Below are 20,093 nucleotides of genomic sequence, written 5' to 3'. Positions count from 1 at the left end.
AATCTCTGAGAAACTGATAAATGTCCTGTATTCTTAGTATCAAAGTTGTAAAGAATGTACTGAAGATACTTTTTCTTTTTGCATTTCACAATCTTTCTCTGTCATCTTTAATCTCTCTTGAAGCAGGAAGTATCATTAACACGGGTACCACATGTACAGAAATGCAAGAGTAAAAAGCATCAACATGCTTCCAGCATGTTGCCCTGGGACCAGCCTCTCCCACAGATGCAGCCACATCTCTGTCAACCACTCTTCAACATCTGCATGTAATCAACCTTGAATATTTCATATTCCTTAAGGTGGTGAGAAGGTGCTACTGGTATGCAAATTAAGCTATCTGATTAAGTAGGTACCCTGATAAAGTAATGAAACTGCAGAATTCGCTGTGCTGCAAAGCAATTCCTTTCAGCTGGATAACACAGCCATGGCGTAATCCCCGGACCCCTGTAGGGTGATGATGTGAGTTACTGTGCATTCACCCAGGCACACAGTCCACTGGGGTAGATGCCCTTTTTTCTAATGACTGGAAAAAGTGGGAAATGCACAAATATAACCTGAGAACTGTTAGGGAGCACCAAACAATTTTACTGAGGGGTAAGGGAGATCACTGTTCTGTAATGGAAAACAAAACAAAATACACTGAAACGACATTAAAATGGGTAAGCTTGAGCACAGCCACCCCACCAGCTGGCAGCAGCAGAGCAGTGATTCTGAAACTGATCAGCCTGCATTATTAAATGTTGCAAATCTTCAGTAAATTCCCCCTGGGAACCAATACCCCCTGAAACAGAGCCCAGGAATTTGCAATTACTGTTTTGGAGTCACCAGTGCTGAACCCACAAGAAAAGCACTTACCCTCCCACCCAGCTCTTCCCCTGACCACATCACAGACTGTCTTTTTCCATTGTCACCCTCCTGTCTCCTGCCTCAGCCCCTTAGTTGAATAAAGTGTCACAATTTATACAAAGGAGAACATGTCCAGAGGGTCTGACTTGCACAGAACAAGGTTCCACAGCTTGGGACACTGAACACAAAACATCCCTCCCAGCAAAGTGTGATAGGTATGCTTTAGGGCTGCAACGAGAATTCAAGAAGCTGTGTTAGAGCATCTAGCACAATACTTTCTCTCCCATTACATGATCACAAGACGGGAGACAGTCATGGTGAAAGAGGGGTGACATCCAGAGTGTGGGGCATTGCAGTCTTTTCATTACTGAATGGCCCGTTACCTGCCACTTTATACTAGATAAAGGAGAGAAAATGAGGAAAGCCAAAACTTGTCATAGGCATGTGATGTGTTCAGGACCCTCTCAGATGCTCTAAGTGCTACTTCACAACTCCTCCATGCACCGGGCAAGTGGGACAGGTGTTACAATCTCTGCTTTGCAGACAAGCAAAAAACAATCATTTTAGGTGAGGGTGAGGGTATTTTATTAAAGCTTAGCTCCCTTCTCATTCTCTACCCCTTCTAAGAACATATCCCTGTGATTTGTCAGTTATTCAGTATTGTTTGCTTATCAATAGCCAGACTGTCTTTTATATTGATATACTGGCAGATATCTTGGAAGGTTTCTGTCTCTAGTTATCCCTGTGTGATTGTTTCCCCCACCTTTGGTTGGCTCAGACACACGCAGTGACTTGTGTCTCTGGGGAGAGGAAAGGCTGAACAGGAAACTCTCAGCTAGGGCCCTGATTATTCTGGTCACTGATCAAGATGAAAATGACCCCTACTCCTGGTGGCCACGGGGCATGCACTGTCATAATGAGTATCAGCTTTGTGCAGAGGGGGAAATTACCCAGAGGTGAAAAGGAGAATAGCTCATGCCTTCTTCAAGTTGGAACAAGGTCCAGGGCAGAAAGATACCTAAGGGAGCAAAGTCAAGTGGGATAATTTGAAGTGAACAGATTCACCTATCTCCAGGGCATCTAAATGTCAAACAAGTAAATGGCTAAATTGAAATGGTAACCAAGGGAAGTTTCCCTCCAAGATCTTCATTACATTGTCTCAAATGGGAGCTCATCAAGCTCTGTGTATTTCTTTCTTCACTTAAATGCATCTTAATTCACAGAAAACTCATTCCAGATTCCAGGCAGGGCTAGGTGAGTGGGGAGAGGGTGAGATAAGCAGGAGTGACAGATGTTCCCAGGAAAAAGGGGCCATAGGGCGGCAGGGCCTGGGGATGCTCCTTAACCATCCCACTCAGAGATCTCTGGGATGTATATATTGATGTTTTTGTCACAACCCTGCCTACATTGCTGAGGGAAATTTAAGCATTTGCTCCAGCTCTGATTTCTTAAGGAGCAATTCCAACTATCTACATATACCATTTCTGGCTATCAGGATGTAAAAAATGCAGAAATCCTCCCTCTGGACTTGTCTAGGTAACCTCTGATTCCCTTTCTGCTATGCAGTCTGCTAGAAGTCTGAGCAGGAGAGAACAGGTAGTTTTCCAAAAACTGCATCCATAATGAAAAAAATCACACACAGCTGCCTAATTGTAAAACAGACTCCTGTACTAAATGCAGACATACCCTATAATGGTTTTGTAAACAGACAATTAAAAATTAAATAAAAAATAAGTGTATACTTGTTAATTTGTGATTCAAATTAAATGCCAGTAATATTAAAGGAAAAAAACACAGTGTGACTGTTCATATGTGACTCCCTTAAGTTCTATGTGCAGTGTCCCCAACGACCACTTTCAATGCCCTTGGCATTTAACATTCATGGCTGCAGCTCCTTCTGCATAAAATAAACAAAAATCCATTGCTACTGTGTGTTTTGTTTTGCTTCTCTCATAGACACTCCTGACCAAGTTTTAAAGAAACACACAGTAGAGAGGCATTCGGATCTGAGTTGATCTCAGGCTTTGCAGTTCTTATTTGTTTGAAGTTCTGTATTGACAAGACTATAAGATGATTTTGCTAATTTCTCACCTTAGAAATAAAATAAGAATTGCCCAGCAAGCCTATAAATCATCCAGACATGTACTAAATACCTCATTCATGACTGAATAAAATGTATGACCAAGTTTATTTGTGCATCTCCCGTGAAATCTTCATGTTTATGAGAGATGCAGCTCTGAGATCTTGTCTAATTCTATAAAAGCATCATTGTGCATCTTTCAGAGGCCCCCTGAGTTATTCAGAACAGATATGGTTCCAGATCATCCTTGAGGTCACTCAGAATAGCTGCATCTCCCTCTGACATGTAGAGAACAGTGAGGAATCCAGGATGCCCAGAAGGGCAGGAGGCCAGGTACTCTGCTCCAAAGCCCCCACCGCTTCCCAGGGACACACCATTACTCTTCTTAAAGCAATGGCTCCTTTCTCTTTTTAATTAAATTCAGTGTAGGATCATGTCAGGAAATGCAAGGGTGAGATGCTCAAATAAAACCATGAGTACTAAATTATCTATCCATACTTGACTGCTCACTTAGCCAGAAGCCTTTGGAAAAAAAGTCCATTGATCGTAAAACTTACATTTTCTTTAGGGATGTTATGTAGCTGAATTCATTACAATTTGTAAGCACACTGTGAAAGCCTTGGATAAAAAGAGATATGTACAGACGAGCTGCTATACAACATAGAGTAGTAAAATGAGAATGCAAAAAGGATGAGGTCTAAGCATCACAAAATATAAATGCTACTGACAAAGGTGCATTTTTTGGGGGGGTAGGCATTCATCCCCAGCAGAGTATGGCATCATTTTGTGTCGGAGAAAAGCCTGCTCCAGTGGATTTCCTTGGAGGACAACCCTGGAAATAATCTAGACTCCGATAATTCCCTTCTCATAAATCTTTTGATGACCATTTGCTGGCAATCAATAGGGAAGGAAGATATCAAAACAAACCAAAAAATGGATGATAAGCAAGAAGAAAGGTAGCAGATGAATGCTAGCTGATATGACGAACCTGCTGCTTTCTTCAATTTCATTAAACTCAGTATAATTAATTTTTGAGCTATAAGAAGGAATATGAACTAAAAATGAAAATAATTCTGTCTGTGAAAGAATCAGGGTAGATTGACATGAAGACAGTTGCAGACTCACCGTCTCTGCGATTAAGACTTGCAAAGCCAGGGCCGTGGCTGCTGGACAGCTCTGAGGAGCTGCTGAAGGAAGCCCGGGGCAAGGCAGACGCCAGAGGAGCATCACAGCTATCTGGGGGGAAACACCACGTTTGGGTTAATACACTGATTAAAGCTTTCCTGTCTTCTCTTCCTCTCTTCTTCCTTCCCTTTTACTTTCCTTTCCTTCCTATTTCCCTGCCACCCTCCCTTCTTTTCTTCCTTAATTTCCTTTCTTTTTAGTTAACAGGCTAGGAAAATGCTAGAGCCTGTGGCAAACATCAGTCTTGATCAGAGGTGTGTTAGTAAATGTTTAACAACAGGCTCTTAAGGAAAATTAAAAACCCTGATTGGTAGCATTTGCCACTTTCTATGGTGTAAATACTCGTAGCATGGCCAATTCAAAGCTACCAACGTGATGTCACTGACCATGAAGTCGGAAAAAGAATGCACACATCACATCATTATATAGTATTTTCACCACGCAGACACAAGGTATGTAAATAACCTCAAGAGCACTGATAACAGCAAGATGACATAAAATAAAGTAGGAAGTGGTGAGTTTTCAGAATGTATTACTTTTCTTTTAATATGATTTAATTAATTACATTTATATAATTTAATTTTTAATAATGATTGTATTTTCATGCAAAATTCATGAGAAGTTAATGATTGGCTCTTGCTAGCTGCTAAAAATTGGTTCCAGCACATCACTCCTAAATGGGAAAATATTAAAAGTATTTCCTTGAAAATCAGAAAGAACACTTTCACAGGCACCACTGTTTCTATTGAACATTGCACTGAAAGTCCTATCAGTACGTAAGAGAAAATTTAAAAATTAAAAGCACAAAATTGGGGGGGAAAAAGCAACTGTTATCATTTCCAGATGATATGATTATGGAGGTAGAAATTCTGAAAGTCACTGGCTAGCTTAATAATTCATTATACAAAAACTGATAGTATTTCTAAACTTATCCATAGTTAGAAATTAAATTAAATAGAATAGCAAATGCTAACAAAACATATGAAGTATCTAAGAATGAATCTTACAGAATTTGCAGGACATTTATGGAGATTATTATAAAAATTGTATTGAAAGACATTAAAGAAAAACTACATAAATTCAGACTACAATGATCGCAAATAAGAAGACTACTTTTAAGGTACTGGTTTTCCCTAGCTTGATCTAAAGATTCATTAGAAGTTCAATCAAAGCTCAGGAGGGTTTTTCACAGAACTTGAAGCAGTGAACCACAGAGCTCAGGAGTTCTTAACATGTGGTACAAATATGATATAGGGGGTCCGTTGAGATGAATAGAACAAATTACATCTTTATTTTCACTAACCTCTAGCTAAAATTTAGCATATTCTTCAGTCAAAAATGTAGACAAACCAGACTATATTCACCAGTGCCCATGCATTTGTTACCAACATAAGTTACAGATATTTTAATAGCAATCGTTGTCACAGATATCTAGAAATATTGTTTATGGTCCCCTTTACTTCAAAATAACAGTATTTATTAAAGTCACCACTAGATCTTGTTTTTTAATGTGCTAATAACTAAGAAGACATTATGTTACAATTTCTAGTACATTGATATCAGAATTTCAATATAACTATCTACTTTGTAACCCTATGTATACATTTTATGCATTTACAAGCATTGCTGTGAGAAGGGGTCAGGCTTCCGCAAGGTGCCCGAAGGGTCCGTGGTACGAGGAAGAGCAAAGAAGCACCCATGGTGTGTGCACTGCAAGTACAAAGCTGTTGAGACATTACTGGGGCATTATTAGCCATTCAGAAAATTCCAGAAGATTGGGATCATCCACAGTCAGCTGTGCTAACTCGAATGTTAACGTGACAATTTCTCAGGGGTGACAGCCTGTTGAGTAGACCAGGCCTGCATCATTCCCCCTTTAGGTAAAGGGGTCCCAGGGATCTAACTAACCTGCTCAAAGTCACAGAGCTGGTTGAGGGTAAGTGAAGATTATCTCCATCAACTGTTTAGCTTGGGAAGCCTGCTCCTTTCCCAGCCTCCCCCACCCCCCCAGCACGGCTTCCTTTCTGAGTCTCCCCAGACGCTCCCCACTCAGTCCCCTCTGCTCACGTCTTTCTCATCTCACCATATTGGGGTCTCTCCTTTCTGGGTTGGAAACAGTGAGGACCAAGTGTAGATCCTGGAGGCAGACAGGGTGTGGGCATGGCATTTACCAAGCTGCCTACTCTTGGGAAGTCACTGGCCCTCCCTAAGCCTCAGTTACCTCATCTGTACAATGAGGACGTCACACAACTGAATCACACAACTGGACAAAGGGGAATCACACAACTCATAGGGTTTCTATGAGAATTTAAAGTGTTTGCTTTTATTATTTTCAGTATGGTAAGACAAGTCATCACATAAGCTTCTTCAAAATATTCTATAAGGACGTTTTCCCTACAGAGAGATATAGAAGGCAGCATTCAACGTTCCAAGCCATATTCTCATATTTTATTCTTTCCTCAAAAGAAGGCATATGAATCTTAGTCTTGAAAAAAAAAAGAGTAAGATGTACTTGCTCTTATGAAGTCATCTTCGCCTTTGAGAAACAATTTTTTTTTTTTTTTTTTTTTTGCGGTACGTGGGCCTCTCACTGTTGTGGCCTCTCCCATTGCGGAGCACAGGCTCCGGACGTGCAGGCTCAGCGGCCATGGCTCACGGGACCAGCCACTCCGCAGCATGTGGGATCGTCCCGTACCGGGGCACGAACCCGTGGTCCCCTGCATCGGCAGGTGGACTCTCAACCACTGCGCCACCAGGGAAGCCCGAGAAACAATTTTAAAAGTGATCATTTTCTTTACAACCCTAATTGGTTGTTCCAACTCACTTCCACACAGTCAAATTTGAGAATGCACGTGATCAAAAAATGTGACCATGTCCAATAAGGTACATGGAAAAGAGCGGCTCTGTGTTTGGACAGTGTTTTCTGTACATTCACTGTGTTTTTAACTAAATTACATTCAAGTAAGGTGAAGTCTCAGATGCCCCCTAAAAATCTCCTTAACCGTTGTTCTCAATCTGAAATGTCTATATTTTATACTACGATTTCTGGAGCCAAAATTGTTAAGACAATTTAATTTTCTTTTTCTGGAATCATTAAAAAATATTTGATTTCCACTGAATATTATTCTTATCAAAAGTCTGATAGATACTATTTCTATCCAAAAAAGAAAGATGGATCCTGAAATGCTTCAAAGTTACAACAATTATTCATAAATAATTGTTTTTAACAAACGAGATGGCAAAACAACTGAAAAGTACAACTATTTACCACTTAGGGGGAAAATGAGGTGAGTACAAGTAATAACCTTATAAGAATTAACAAATGAAAATAGATAATATTACAGTTAAATAGGCTAAAGCAAGTTTATTTCTCTTCATAATAACACTCACATTAATAAGAAATTATTCTATGAAATAATCTCAGTTTTGAAATGCACTCATTCCTTCAAAAGTTCAAATGTACTCAGAAGCTCAAATGTACTCAGAAGCTCAGAAAAGCTTAGGAACTCTAAAGGGAAACTGATGATCCATTGTAATGTGTCTTATAGAAAATACAAACACACCATAATGGTTCATGATTTATGTATGATTCAGATCAGAGTGCTCAGAACATCCTTGTGTGCATGCTTCTATAATAAATTCTTATGCATTAAATGATCAAACATTGTCTCAGCAGTTGTACCTATTGTAACATCATTTTAATCAATAACCTATTGTTTGTCCTGCCAACAGAACAGCTTTATACTGAAATTATTAAACAATATTTCAGCTTCTATTTTTAAAAATTATATATTTTTTTTCTCCAGGTAAAATCTTAGAAATTTGGAACTTCCCATAGCTGGGGAAAACATAGTTGCCTTAATCCTCTCAATCTAAGTGACACTATCTGAGTGTTTTCCAAACCCTTGACTTCCTCCTAAAACTACTTAAATCTACCCCCTCCATAAATAAAAAACAGTCCCAGACAAACCTCTTTGGATTACTACAGCTCATTGGTGATGCCTGCTCTTAGTTTCTTCAGAACGTTCAAATCCAGTTTATACACAACTGTATATAAATGGCATCTTTCCAATATGCATTATGGTCTAAACTAGACTAAAAATTCCTCAGCAAAGAAAATGCCACTTTACTGAATTCATTGATGAGCTCTAGTAGTTTTCTGGTAGCATCTTTAGGATTTTCTATGTCTAATATCACATCATCTGCAAACAGTGACAGTTTTACTTCTTTCTTTTCCAATTTAGATTCCTTTTCTTTTTCTTCTCTGTTTGCCATAGCTAGGACTTCCAAAACTATGTTGAATAAAAGCGGTGAGAGTGGACATCCTTGTCTTGCTCCTGATCTTAGAGGACATGCTTTTAGATTTTCACTGTTGAGTATGATGTTAGCTGTAGGTTAGTTGTATATGGCCTATATTATTTTGAAATATATTCCCTCTGTGCCCCTTTCTGGAGAGTCTTTAATCATAAACAGGTGTTGAATTTTGTCAAAAGCTTTTTCTGCATCTATTGAGATGATCATATGGTTTTTATTCTTTAACTTGTTGATGTGGTGAATCACATCCATTGATTTGCAGATACTGAAAAACCCTTGCATCCCTAGGATAAATCCCACTTGATCATAATGTATGATCCTTTTAATGTATTGTTGGATTTGGATTGCTAGTATTTTGTTGAGGACAGATGAATGGATAAAGAAGATGTGGTATATATATACAATGGGATATTACTCAGCCATTAAAAAGAATGAAATAATGCCATTTGCAGCAACATGGATGGACCTGGAGATTATCATACTAAGTGAAGTAAGTCAGACAGAGAAAGACAAATATCTATTAAAAATTTTGAAACAATAATTTAAATAATTCTTTTAATAATATAATAATAACCTTCCAAAACGGAAGGCACAAAGTCCAGAGGGCTTCCCTGGTGAATTCTGCCAAATATTTAAGGAAGAAATCATGCCATGTCTCCATAATCCCTTTTAGAAGATAGAAGCAGAGGACTACTTTTTAACTTATTCTATGAGGCTAATATTAGCATAATACCAAAACCAATCACAGATATTACAAGAAAAGAAACCTACAGACCAATATTTCTCATGAACACAGATGCAAAATGCTCAACAAAATATTAGCAATCAAATCCAACAATGTATAAGAATTACAGGGAATTCCCTGGCAGTCCAGTGGTTAGGACTCCATGCTTCCACTGCAGGGGGCCCGGGTTCAATCGCTGGTGAGGGAACTAGGATCCCACAAGCCACACGGTGTGGCCAAAAAAAAATAAAGTAAAATAAAATAAAATTTTTAACAAATAGATTTAAAATAAATAGAAGAAGAATTACATACTGAAACAAGTGGAATTTGTTCCAGGTATTCAGGGCTGGTTCAACATTCAAAAATCAGTTTATGTAATCCATCACATACACAAGCTAACAAAGAAAAATCACATGGTACTATCAATAGATGAAGAAAAGCATCTGACAAAATCCAACACCCATCCATGGTAAAAACTCTTGGTAAACTAGGAATAGAGTTGAACTTTCTCAAATTGATAAAGAATATCTACCAAAAACTTACAGCTAACACCACACTTAATGATGAGAAACTTGAAACTTTCCCCCCTAAGGTCAAGACTAGGCAAAGATTTTCCCTCTCACCACTCCTTTTCCACATCCTACTAGAAGTCTTAGTTAATGCAATTAGACAAGAAAAGGAAATAGAAGGGATACAGATTAGGAAAGAAATGTCTTTGTTATGGATGACAAGATCATCTATGCAAAAACTCCTGGAACTAATAAGTGGTTATAGCAAGGTCACAGGATACAAGGTTAAAATACAAAAGTCAATTGTTTTTCTATATACCAGCAATGATCAAGTGGAATTAGGACTCTGAAACACTATGCTATTTACATTAGCACCTAAAAAATATAAAATACTTAGGTATAAATCTAACAAAATATGCATGAGATCCATATGAGGAAAACTACAAAACTCTGAGGAATTAATCGAGGAAGAACTAAATAAATGGAGAGATACTCCGTGTTCATGGACAATACTCAATATTGTCAAGATTTCAGTTTTTCCCAATTTGATCTATAGATTCAAGGCAATCTCAATCAAAATTCAGGCAAGTTATTTTGTGGATATCAACAAACTGATTCTAAAGTTTATGTGGTAAAGCAAAAGACCCAGAATAACCAAAACAATATTGAAGAAGAACAGAGTGGTAGGAATGACACTACCTGATTTCAAGACTTACCATAAAGGTACAGTAATTAAGACAGTGTATTGGCAAAAGAACTGACAAATAGATCAGTGAAACAGAACAGAGAGCCCTGAAGTAGACCTACACAAATATAATCAATTGACCTTTGACAAAGTAGTGAAGGCAATACAATAGAGCAAAGATAGTCTTTTCAATAAGTGGTAATGGAACAAATGGACTTCCATAAGCAAAAACATGAATCTAGACACAGACTTTTCACCCTTCACAAAAATTAATTCAAAATGGTTCACAGATCTAACTGTAAAGCACAAAACTATAAAACTCCTTGAAGATAACATAGGAGAAAATCTAGATGAACTTGTGTTCTGCAAAGACTTTGTAGATACAAAGCCACGATCCATGAAGAAAAGAATTGATAAGATGGACTTTATTAAAATTAAAAATGTCTGCCCTGCAAAAGGCAGTCAAGAGAATGAAAACACAAGCCATAGGATGGGAGAAAATATTTGTAAAATACACATCGAACAAATGACTTTTATCCAAAATATGCAAAGAACTCAAACTTACCAATAAGAAAACAAACAACTCCAATTAAAATATGGTCCAAAGCTGACTTTAACAGACACTTCACCGAAGAAGATATACAGATGAGAAAGAAGTATATGAAAAGATGCTGCACATCATATGTCTTCAGAGAAATGCACATTAAAACAACAATGAGATACCACTACACTCCTATGAAAATGGTCAAAATCTGGAACACTAATGACACCAAATGCTGGCGAGGATGGAGAGCAACAGGAACTCTCATTGCTGGTGGGAATGCAAAATGGTGCAGCCTTTTAGGAAGACTGGCCTGTTCTTACAAAACTAAACATATTCCTACATGCAATCCAAAATCTGTTCCTTGGTATTTACCCAAAGGGATTGAAAACTTATGTCTACACAAAAACATGCGCAAAAATGTTTATAGCAGCTTTAGTCATTAAACTCCAACGCTTGGAAGCAACCAAGACATCCTTTAGTAGGGAATGGATAAACAAACTGTGGTACATCCATATAGTGGAACATTAGTAATAAAAAGCAATGACCCGTCAAGCCATGAAAAGACACAGAAGAAACTTAAATTCATATTACTAAGTGAAAGAAGCCAGTCTTAAAAGGCTACATACCATATGATTCTAGCTATATGATATTCTAGATAAAACAGAAGTGTGAAGCCAGTAAAATGATCAGTGGTTGCCAGTGTTTAGATGGGAGAGAGGAATGAATAAGAGGAACACAAGGGATTTTAAGAGCAGTTAAACTATTCTCTATAATAATATAATGCTGGATACATGTCATTATACATTTGTCCAGACCCACAGAATGTACAACACCAAGAGTGAACCATAAACTATGGACTTGGGGTGACTATCACGTGTCAGTGCAGGTTCATCAATTGTAAAATAAAAAAAGTTATCAACACCACTCTGGAGAAGGATGCTGGTAATGGAGGAGGCTAAGCATGTGTGAGGGAAGGGGGTATATGGGAAATCTCTGTACTTTCTGCTCAATTTTACATAAACCTAAAACTGCTCAAAAAATAAAGCTTATTTTTTAAAAAGGGCAGGGGGGCTTTCTCTTTATCAACTACCCTGAGTATTCACTTAAAAATAAATGCTATGATTTAAATAACTTACTGAGAAAGAAGAGAAACTTTCAGGGTTTTTTTCCCCCCAGTTATACATCCAGGAGCCCATTTATAAAACTTAGTTCTATCCCTCCATGGTTTTAAAATTGTGCAAGGGTGTGACTCTACCAGCCTTCAGAGGAATCAAATATCTGGAGGGAGAATGGTTGTAGTTTTTCATGGATTGCCCTGCTTCAGCACCCTAAGCAGACAAGGATTTAGACCTGTTGTAAAGGTCAATTTTAATTAGCCCAATTAGTATTCCCTCATGACTGCTGAAAAATTATATTCAGCAAAAGGAACAGATTCCCAGTGATGGGAGTGTTTCTAAAATTATAACTTGTGCCAGTTTAATGAATCATACTGCTTCTCATATAGGAACAGCACTGTTTTTTTTTTTTTAAAGAACCACTATTTATCTTTATTTCTCCAGCTTCTATCACATGCCTGGCACATGGTAAGCATTTGATAAATGTTTCCTGAATTAAATTGATCACAAGTTCAAGAGCAACTTTCTTAAATCTCCATATGTAAGTTATATTTCAACCCTGAAATATATTGAGCTTAAAACATTGAAACAGCCAAGTTCATCCTAACAGAAAAATCATGTGGTCTTAATTTCCAGGCTGGGTGTGGGGTAGGTATGTGATAGTGGGACCCAGGAAAATATAGATAGAGAAGAGGGGTTCTCACTAATAGGAAGGGACTGTCAATGAAGTATTCATTTCAGAAGGCATTCTCATTCCTGCTTAAACAGGGCATGTCAGTAAAATTCAGCAATCCAACACACTCAGATATTTTTCAAAAATAATTCACAAATGGAAAGATTAGAACATGTCTGTGTTAGAAGTAACATCTCTAGATTTATCAAGATTGTATAATTTTGTGCAATGAAATTCAGGGGAGAAATAGACACAGCAGTTTTTCAGACACTGATACCCAAGGGGCAATTCCCCATCCCTGCCCCTGAAATTCTGATTTAGTGAGAGGATTTATTTGTGTACTTAAGGAAGACACATTCTGTTCTTTAGAGAAGGAAATGTACAACACTCGGGACAGGAGCTGAGAGATCTCTGCAGTGGATGAAAACCTCAACTGTGCCAGGAGAGACCCTCAATGTGGCCACCAGGAGTGTGCACTAAATTGCAGCCCTGGTATCTATATTATGTTCTGTGGTTATTAAACCAGAATTGGAGAGTTGGGCAGTGTAAAAGACATACTTTCAAAAATCTGAAGCCCTATCACGCTAGTGCCCAGAAAGATGCACTTGGGAAACTCAGCTGTTGACTCATATTAGTATTGATATTACTTTAAATATTTAGTTTAAAAAGATTTTCACTATCCATAGCTCATTAACTGGAAAACTTCCTTGCTTGTATATAAATCTGAAATATCCATTTAAGGGGCAAAATCTAATATCCCACACAACTTACTCAAATTGTTGAAATAGTCACAGAGCAATGAAATATGCAGTTTTGGGGTGATGTCAGTATCATGATAGTGTGAATAGTTCCTTTTTTCTCTCTCCTTTGATTTACAACTATTAGGACGTCCATAACCAGAAAAAAAAAAAAAAAAAGCATCTATCCACAGCATACACCGACATCCAAGAGATCCATCCACCCATGCATCCAAAGTGGGTGGACTGGACCATGGAGTAGGGAGCAGAGATTGAGGGAAGTGGCTGCAGAGCTGGTGGCAGGAGGCTGTGACAGCATAGAAGGCAGCTGTTGTTCTGGCAGCAAGCCAGCACAACATTTCTGGCAGAGGAGGTGGAGGATGAAGGCAGTGACTGGAAGTCTGTCCAGCCACATGTGTTACAGCTGGCGGGACCAGTTTCTCTCTCTGAGGAGAGACTGCAGTGAATGGGCAGAGGGAAAGGAAAGGTAAGTAGATAGACAAAGAGAACTGAAGTAAAATGTCTCCTGCTGTCTGACCTTGGAGGCAAGGGAACCAACCACCCAAGGACCCCTGGGACTCCACCCCCATCCCAACTTGAGGATACCTCTACCAGGCCATGGACACCCACAAAGCCCCAAGTGCTAAGTACACACACCTACCCCCCGTGCCCACATTCTGCCACCACGCGTTGTTTTTTTTGTTGTTGTTTTTGTTTTGTTTTGTTTTAACTGTGTGGGTTCCCAATCTTAGAAGCCACTAGTTAACGCTGGTAAGAGCAACCAAAAACTTGTGCCATAGCGCCACCTTCTGTAAAGGAAGGCTCCTAACTACCAACCTGTTGCATTCTTAGGATCAAAGTAAACAAAGTCTTAACCTAAATAAAAATGGTGTTCCATTTTTTATTTAGGGAATCATGGTAATACGGTATCGCAAAAAATAAAAAGACAATTTTCTAGCAACTAAACCCAAAGGTATGGAATATTGTGAGCTAACTGATAAAGAGTTTTAAATGGCTGTTATGAAGAAATTCAATAGAAAACTCATAAAGGCAATGCAATGATATTAGGAATGAAAATAACAAGCAGAAGGAATACTTTACCAAAGAGAAAAAAATCAGAGATTTCTGGAGCTGAAGAACTCAATAAATGAGATAAAGAATGCATTACAATGCACTTGAAATAGAGCAGATCAGGTAGAAGAGAGAATTAGCAAGCTCAAGGACAGAAATATAGAAATAATTCAGGTGGAAGAAGAGAGTGAACTAAGATTTTTAAAAAGTGAAGCCTATGAGAAATATCTGATTCTATTGGAAAGGTAAACGCAAGAATAATGGGCATCCCAGAAGGAGAAGAGAGTGGGAAGGGGACAGAGTTTATTTAAAGAAATAATAGCTGAGAAATTCCCAAACCTGGGGATGGGATGAATATACAGATCCACAAAGCTGACAGAATATCTTGTTATCTCATCACAAAAAGAGCTCTAAAACACATCTTAATGAAGCTATCAAAATTCAATTATAAAGAAGCAATTTTAAAGGCAGCCGGGGAGGGGGGAAAGACAGCAACCTACAAAGGTACCCCCATTAGGCTACAGTAGATTTCTCAGCAGAAAATTTTCAGGTCAGGAGACAGATAGTGGAATGACATATTCAAAATATTGAAAGATAAAAATTTCCATCTAAGAATACTCTATGTGGCAGTTCTCCTTCAGATATAAAGGAGAATTAAAACCTTTCCCAGACAAACTAAAGCTGAGAGAGTTTACCACCACTAGACTTGCCTTATGAGAAATGTTGAAAGGAGCTCTTCAAGCTGAAACAAAAAGACAAAAGTACACAAAACTCTGATTAAGATGATAAATACTCATAATTAGAACACTGTAAATCATTTTTAGAACAGTATATTAAATTCTTAACTATAATATAATGCTTAAAGGAAAAGAGCGTTAAAAATAGCTATAGATACTACAACTTGGTAATGAAATCACAGCCTAGAGGTAATTTCTAACATTAAAAATATGAAAGGGGAAGAGTAAGTAAGCAGATGAAACCTTTATAGGCGAATGAAGATAAACTGGCATCAGCAGGAAAGGGGCTATTTTACCTGTAAGATGTTTTATGTAAACTTCATGGTAACAACAAGCAAAAATCTAGAGCAGAAACATAAACATAAAAAAGGGGAGAGTGAGCAAATCACCATGGAAAACCACCAACTTATAAAGGCAAACAGAAAGAGAAGAAAAAAGGAAAAACAGAGAGACAAAATAAGCAGAAGGCAAAAGATAAAATGGCACTAGTAAATTCTTACATATCAATAATCACCCCTAAATGTAAACAGATTGAACTCACCGATCAAAAGGCACATAGTGGGTGGATGGCTGAAAAACCAAGGTCCAGCTCTATGCTCTCTACAGAAGACTCATTTCAGCTCTACAGGCACATAGGCTCAAAGTGAAAGGATGGAAGATGATATTCCAAGCAAATAGAAATGAAAAGAAGGTGGATATAGCCATCCTTGTATCAGACAAAACACACTTCAAGCCAAAGAAGGTAAGAAGAGACAAAGAAGGTCAGTAAAGGGGTCACTACATGAAGAAGATATAACAATAATAAATATGTACGTTCCCAAAACCTGATCACTGAAATATATAAGTATGTAATAATAGATATTAAGGAACAAATAGACAACAATGCAGTAATTGTAGGAACTTCAATACCCCACTATCAGCAATGGATAGATTGTCTTGACAGAAAATCAACAAAGAAACGTTGGACTTGAACCACACCTTAGAACAAATAGACTTAATAGACACGTGTAGAATATTACATCCAACAGTAGCAGAACACACATTCTTCTCAAGTGCACATAGAACATTCAGGCTGGATCATATGATAGGTCACAAAACAAATCTTAGCAAACTTAAGAAGACTGAAATTGTATCAGCTATCTTCTGTGACCACAATTGGCATGAAACTAGAAGTCCACAACAAGAGGGAGATGAGAAGATCTACAAACATGTGGAAAGTAAACACACGCCTAAACAATCGTTGTGTCAAAGAAGAAATCAAAAAGGAAATAAAAAATATCTCAGAACAAATGAAAATGAAAACACAACACATCAAATATCATGGCATGCAGCAAAAGCAGATCTGAGTGGAAAGTTTATAGTAATAAACACATTAAGATGTTAGAAAAATCTCAAGTAAATAACTTAACTTTATACCTCAAGGAACTAGAAAAAGAAGAAAAAATTAAGCCCAAAGTTAGCAGAACTAAGGAAATAGTAAGTATCAGAATGCAAATAAATGAAATAGAAACCAGAAAAACAACAGAAAGGATCAAGGAAACTACAAAATGTTTCTTCAAAAAGATAAACAACATTGACAAACCTTTAGCTAGACTAAGGAAAAAAAAGAAGAGTCAAATAAATAAAATTAGAAATGAAAAGAGAAGACATTACAACTGATACTACAGAAATACATAGAATCATAAGACACTACTATGAACAATTATATGCCAATACAACCTAAATTAAATGGATACATTTCTAGAAACACAAACCTACCATGACTGAATCAGGAAGAAATAGAAAGTAGGAACAGACCAATAATGAGTAAAGACACTGTATCAGTAATTTAAAAATTCCCAACACAGAAAACTCCAGGACCAGATAACTCCCCTGCATAATTCTATCAAACATTTAAAGAAGTAATACCAATCCTCCTCAAACTCTTCCAAAATATTGAGGGGGAGAAAACACTTCCAAACTTGTTCTATGAGGCTAGCATTACCTTGATAGCAAAGCCAGATAAGGATACCACAAGAAAAGAAAACTATAGACCAATATCCCTGATGAACATAGGTGCAAAAATTCTCAACAAAATATTAGCAAACCAAATTCAAGAACACATTAATAGAAATATATACGATGACCAAGCGGAATTTATTCCTAGGATGAAAGGATGGGTCAACATATGCAAATCAATAAATCCAACACATCACATCAATAAAATAAATAAAAATCAAATGATTTTTTCAATAGAGAAAGAAAAAGCATTTGACATAAAACAACATCCTTTCATAATAAAAACCCTTAACAGACTGGGTATAGAAGGAACATACTTCAACATAAAGGCCATGTATAACAAACACAAGGGTAACATTATACCTGATGGAGAGAAATGGAAAGTGTTTCTTCTGAGACCAGGAACAAGGCAAGGATGCCCAGTCTCACTACTCTTATTCAATATAGTACTGGAAGTCCTAGCTAGAGCAATTATGCAAGACAAAGAAATAAAATATATCCAAATCAGAAATGAAGAAGTAAAACTGTCATTATTTGCTGATGCTATGATTGAACATATAGAAAATCCCAAAGAATCAGCCAAAAAACTATTGAAATTAACCAACGATTTCAGTAAATTGGCAGGATACAAAGTCAACATACAGAACTCAATTTGATTCCTCTACACTAATAATAAAGCATCTGAGAAAGAAATAAAGAAAACCATCCCTTTCACAATAGCATCAAAAACAATAAAATACTTAGGAATAAATTTAACCAAGGAAGTGAAAGATCTGTACAATTAGAACTGCAAAACTGCTGAAAGAACTCAAGGACACAAACAAATGGAAAGACACAAACAAAATCAAAGAAATTGAAGACACAAACCAATGTTCAAGCATCCAAAGAGTTAATATTGTTAAAACATCAATAGTTCTAAAGCCATCAACAAATTGAACATAGTCCTCACCAAAATACCAAAGGCATTCTTCACAGAAATAGAAGAAACAATCCTAAAATGTGTGTGGAACCACAAAAGACCTCAAACAGCCAAAGCAATCTTGAGAGAAAAGAGCAAAGCCAGAGATACCACACTTCTGGATTTCAAGCTATACCACAAAGCCATAGTAGAAAAACAGTATTGTACTTGGGGGAAAAAAAGACATATTGACCAACGGAACAGAATAGAGAGCCCAGAATTAAACCCTGGCATATACGGTCAACTAGTATTCAACAAGGAAGCCAAGAATACCCGGTGGAGAAAGGACAGCGTCTTCAATAAATGGTGCTGGAAAAATTGGAGAAACATGCAGAACAATGAAAGTAGATCCCTATCTCACACCACTCACAATAATTAACTCAAAATGGGTCAAAAACTTAAACATAAGACCTGATGCCATAAAAATCCTAAAAGAAAATGTTAGGGGAGAAGTTTATTGATATTGGTCTTAGCAATAATTTGGTGGGCATGATGCCAAAATAACAAACAATAAAAGAAAATAATCGAAACATGGGACTACATCAAACTCAAGAGCTTCTGCACATCAAAAGAATAAATTAATTAACAAAATGAAAAGACACCCTAAAGAATGGGAGAAAATTTTTGCAAACCATTTATCGAATAAGTGATTAATATCCAAAATATATAAGGAACTCAGTCAACTCAATAACAAAAAACAAACAATCTGGTTAAAAGATGGGAAGAAGGAGTAAATAGTCATTTCTCAGAAAAGGACATCAAAATGGCCAAGAGACACATGAAAAGATGCTCAACATCACTAATCATCAGGGGACTGAAAATCAAAATCACAGGGAAACATTACCTCACACCTGTTAGAATGGCTATCATCAAGAAGACAAGGACCAACAGATGCTGGTGAGGATGTGGTGAAAAAGGAACCCTTACACACTATTGGTGGGAATGTAAATTAGTCTAACAACTATAGAAAGCAAGATGGAAGTTCCTCAAAAAATTAAAAGCAGATCTATCATATACTCCAGGAATTCCACTTCTGGGTATACATCCAAAGAAAATGAAAATAGGATTTTGACAAGATATATGCACTCCCATGTTTATCACAGCATTACTCACAATAGCCAAGATATGGAAACAGCCCAAAAGACCATCAGTGGATGAATGGGTAAAAAAATATGTGGTATACATACACTGTGGAATGTTATTCAGCCATGAGAAAGGAAGAGATCCTCCCATTTGCTACAACATTATGCTAAGAGAATAAGTCAGATAGAGAAAGACAAGTACCGTATGATGTCACTTACATGTGAAAACTAAAAGTTAAACCTGTGAAAAACAGAATAAAATGGTGGTTACTAGGGGATGGGGACAGGGACAAGAGGGATGGTCTTTAAGGGTACAAACTTGTAAGAATTGGTAAATAAGCCATGAAGATCTAACAAACAGTATAATAAATAGACAGTAATACTGTACTATAATTATATAACGTGATCATGTGTATTATAATCATACAATGTGAAATTACTTCAGCAATCACATTAACAATATATAAATGTATCAAAGTAACAATATTGTATGCCTTAAACATATGCAATGTTATAAGTCAAATTTATTCAATAAAAAAGTGTGCAATTTTATATTTTTCTGTTCATACATTGTTCACATGAATTACCAAAATACTGTAATTGCCAAGTCACATAATTTCCTTCTACAAATGTTGGTTCTATATAAGTTGCTTCATGGAGCAAGGACCTAATAAATATTTTTTGAGTGAAAAATTTATTTTGAAACTTTAGAGATATTATTTTATCCTTCAATTTTCTCCACTGAAAATTGGAGACAAAATTATGTATTTCTCTCTGTATTATATGATTGTAGAAGAATTAAAAACTGCTGCACAAATTTTTAAAAAACCTGTGG

At 37.0% G+C, this 20,093-nt stretch overlaps 1 protein-coding gene across 4 annotated transcripts in view; it reads right to left on the bottom strand.

Moving 5' to 3' along the window:
• The window catches only part of LOC116755474 (contactin-associated protein-like 3), a 155,617-nt gene extending 151,454 nt beyond the window's left edge, over positions 1-4,163 (bottom strand). For 3 of the 4 annotated variants that reach the window (XM_032634987.1, XM_032634988.1, XM_032634990.1), the window contains exon 1: positions 4,052-4,163. The gene's annotated coding sequence lies outside the window, so the exon portion shown is untranslated. The remainder of the gene's footprint in view (positions 1-4,051) is intronic. The other variant, XM_032634989.1, reaches the window with a different exon arrangement.
• Between the last annotated feature and the right edge of the window lie 15,930 nt (positions 4,164-20,093).

This window comes from Phocoena sinus, chromosome 6 (genome assembly GCF_008692025.1).
Source record: "Phocoena sinus isolate mPhoSin1 chromosome 6, mPhoSin1.pri, whole genome shotgun sequence".
Taxonomy (NCBI): domain Eukaryota; kingdom Metazoa; phylum Chordata; class Mammalia; order Artiodactyla; family Phocoenidae; genus Phocoena; species Phocoena sinus.
This window is presented reverse-complemented; position numbering and strand designations above follow the sequence as displayed.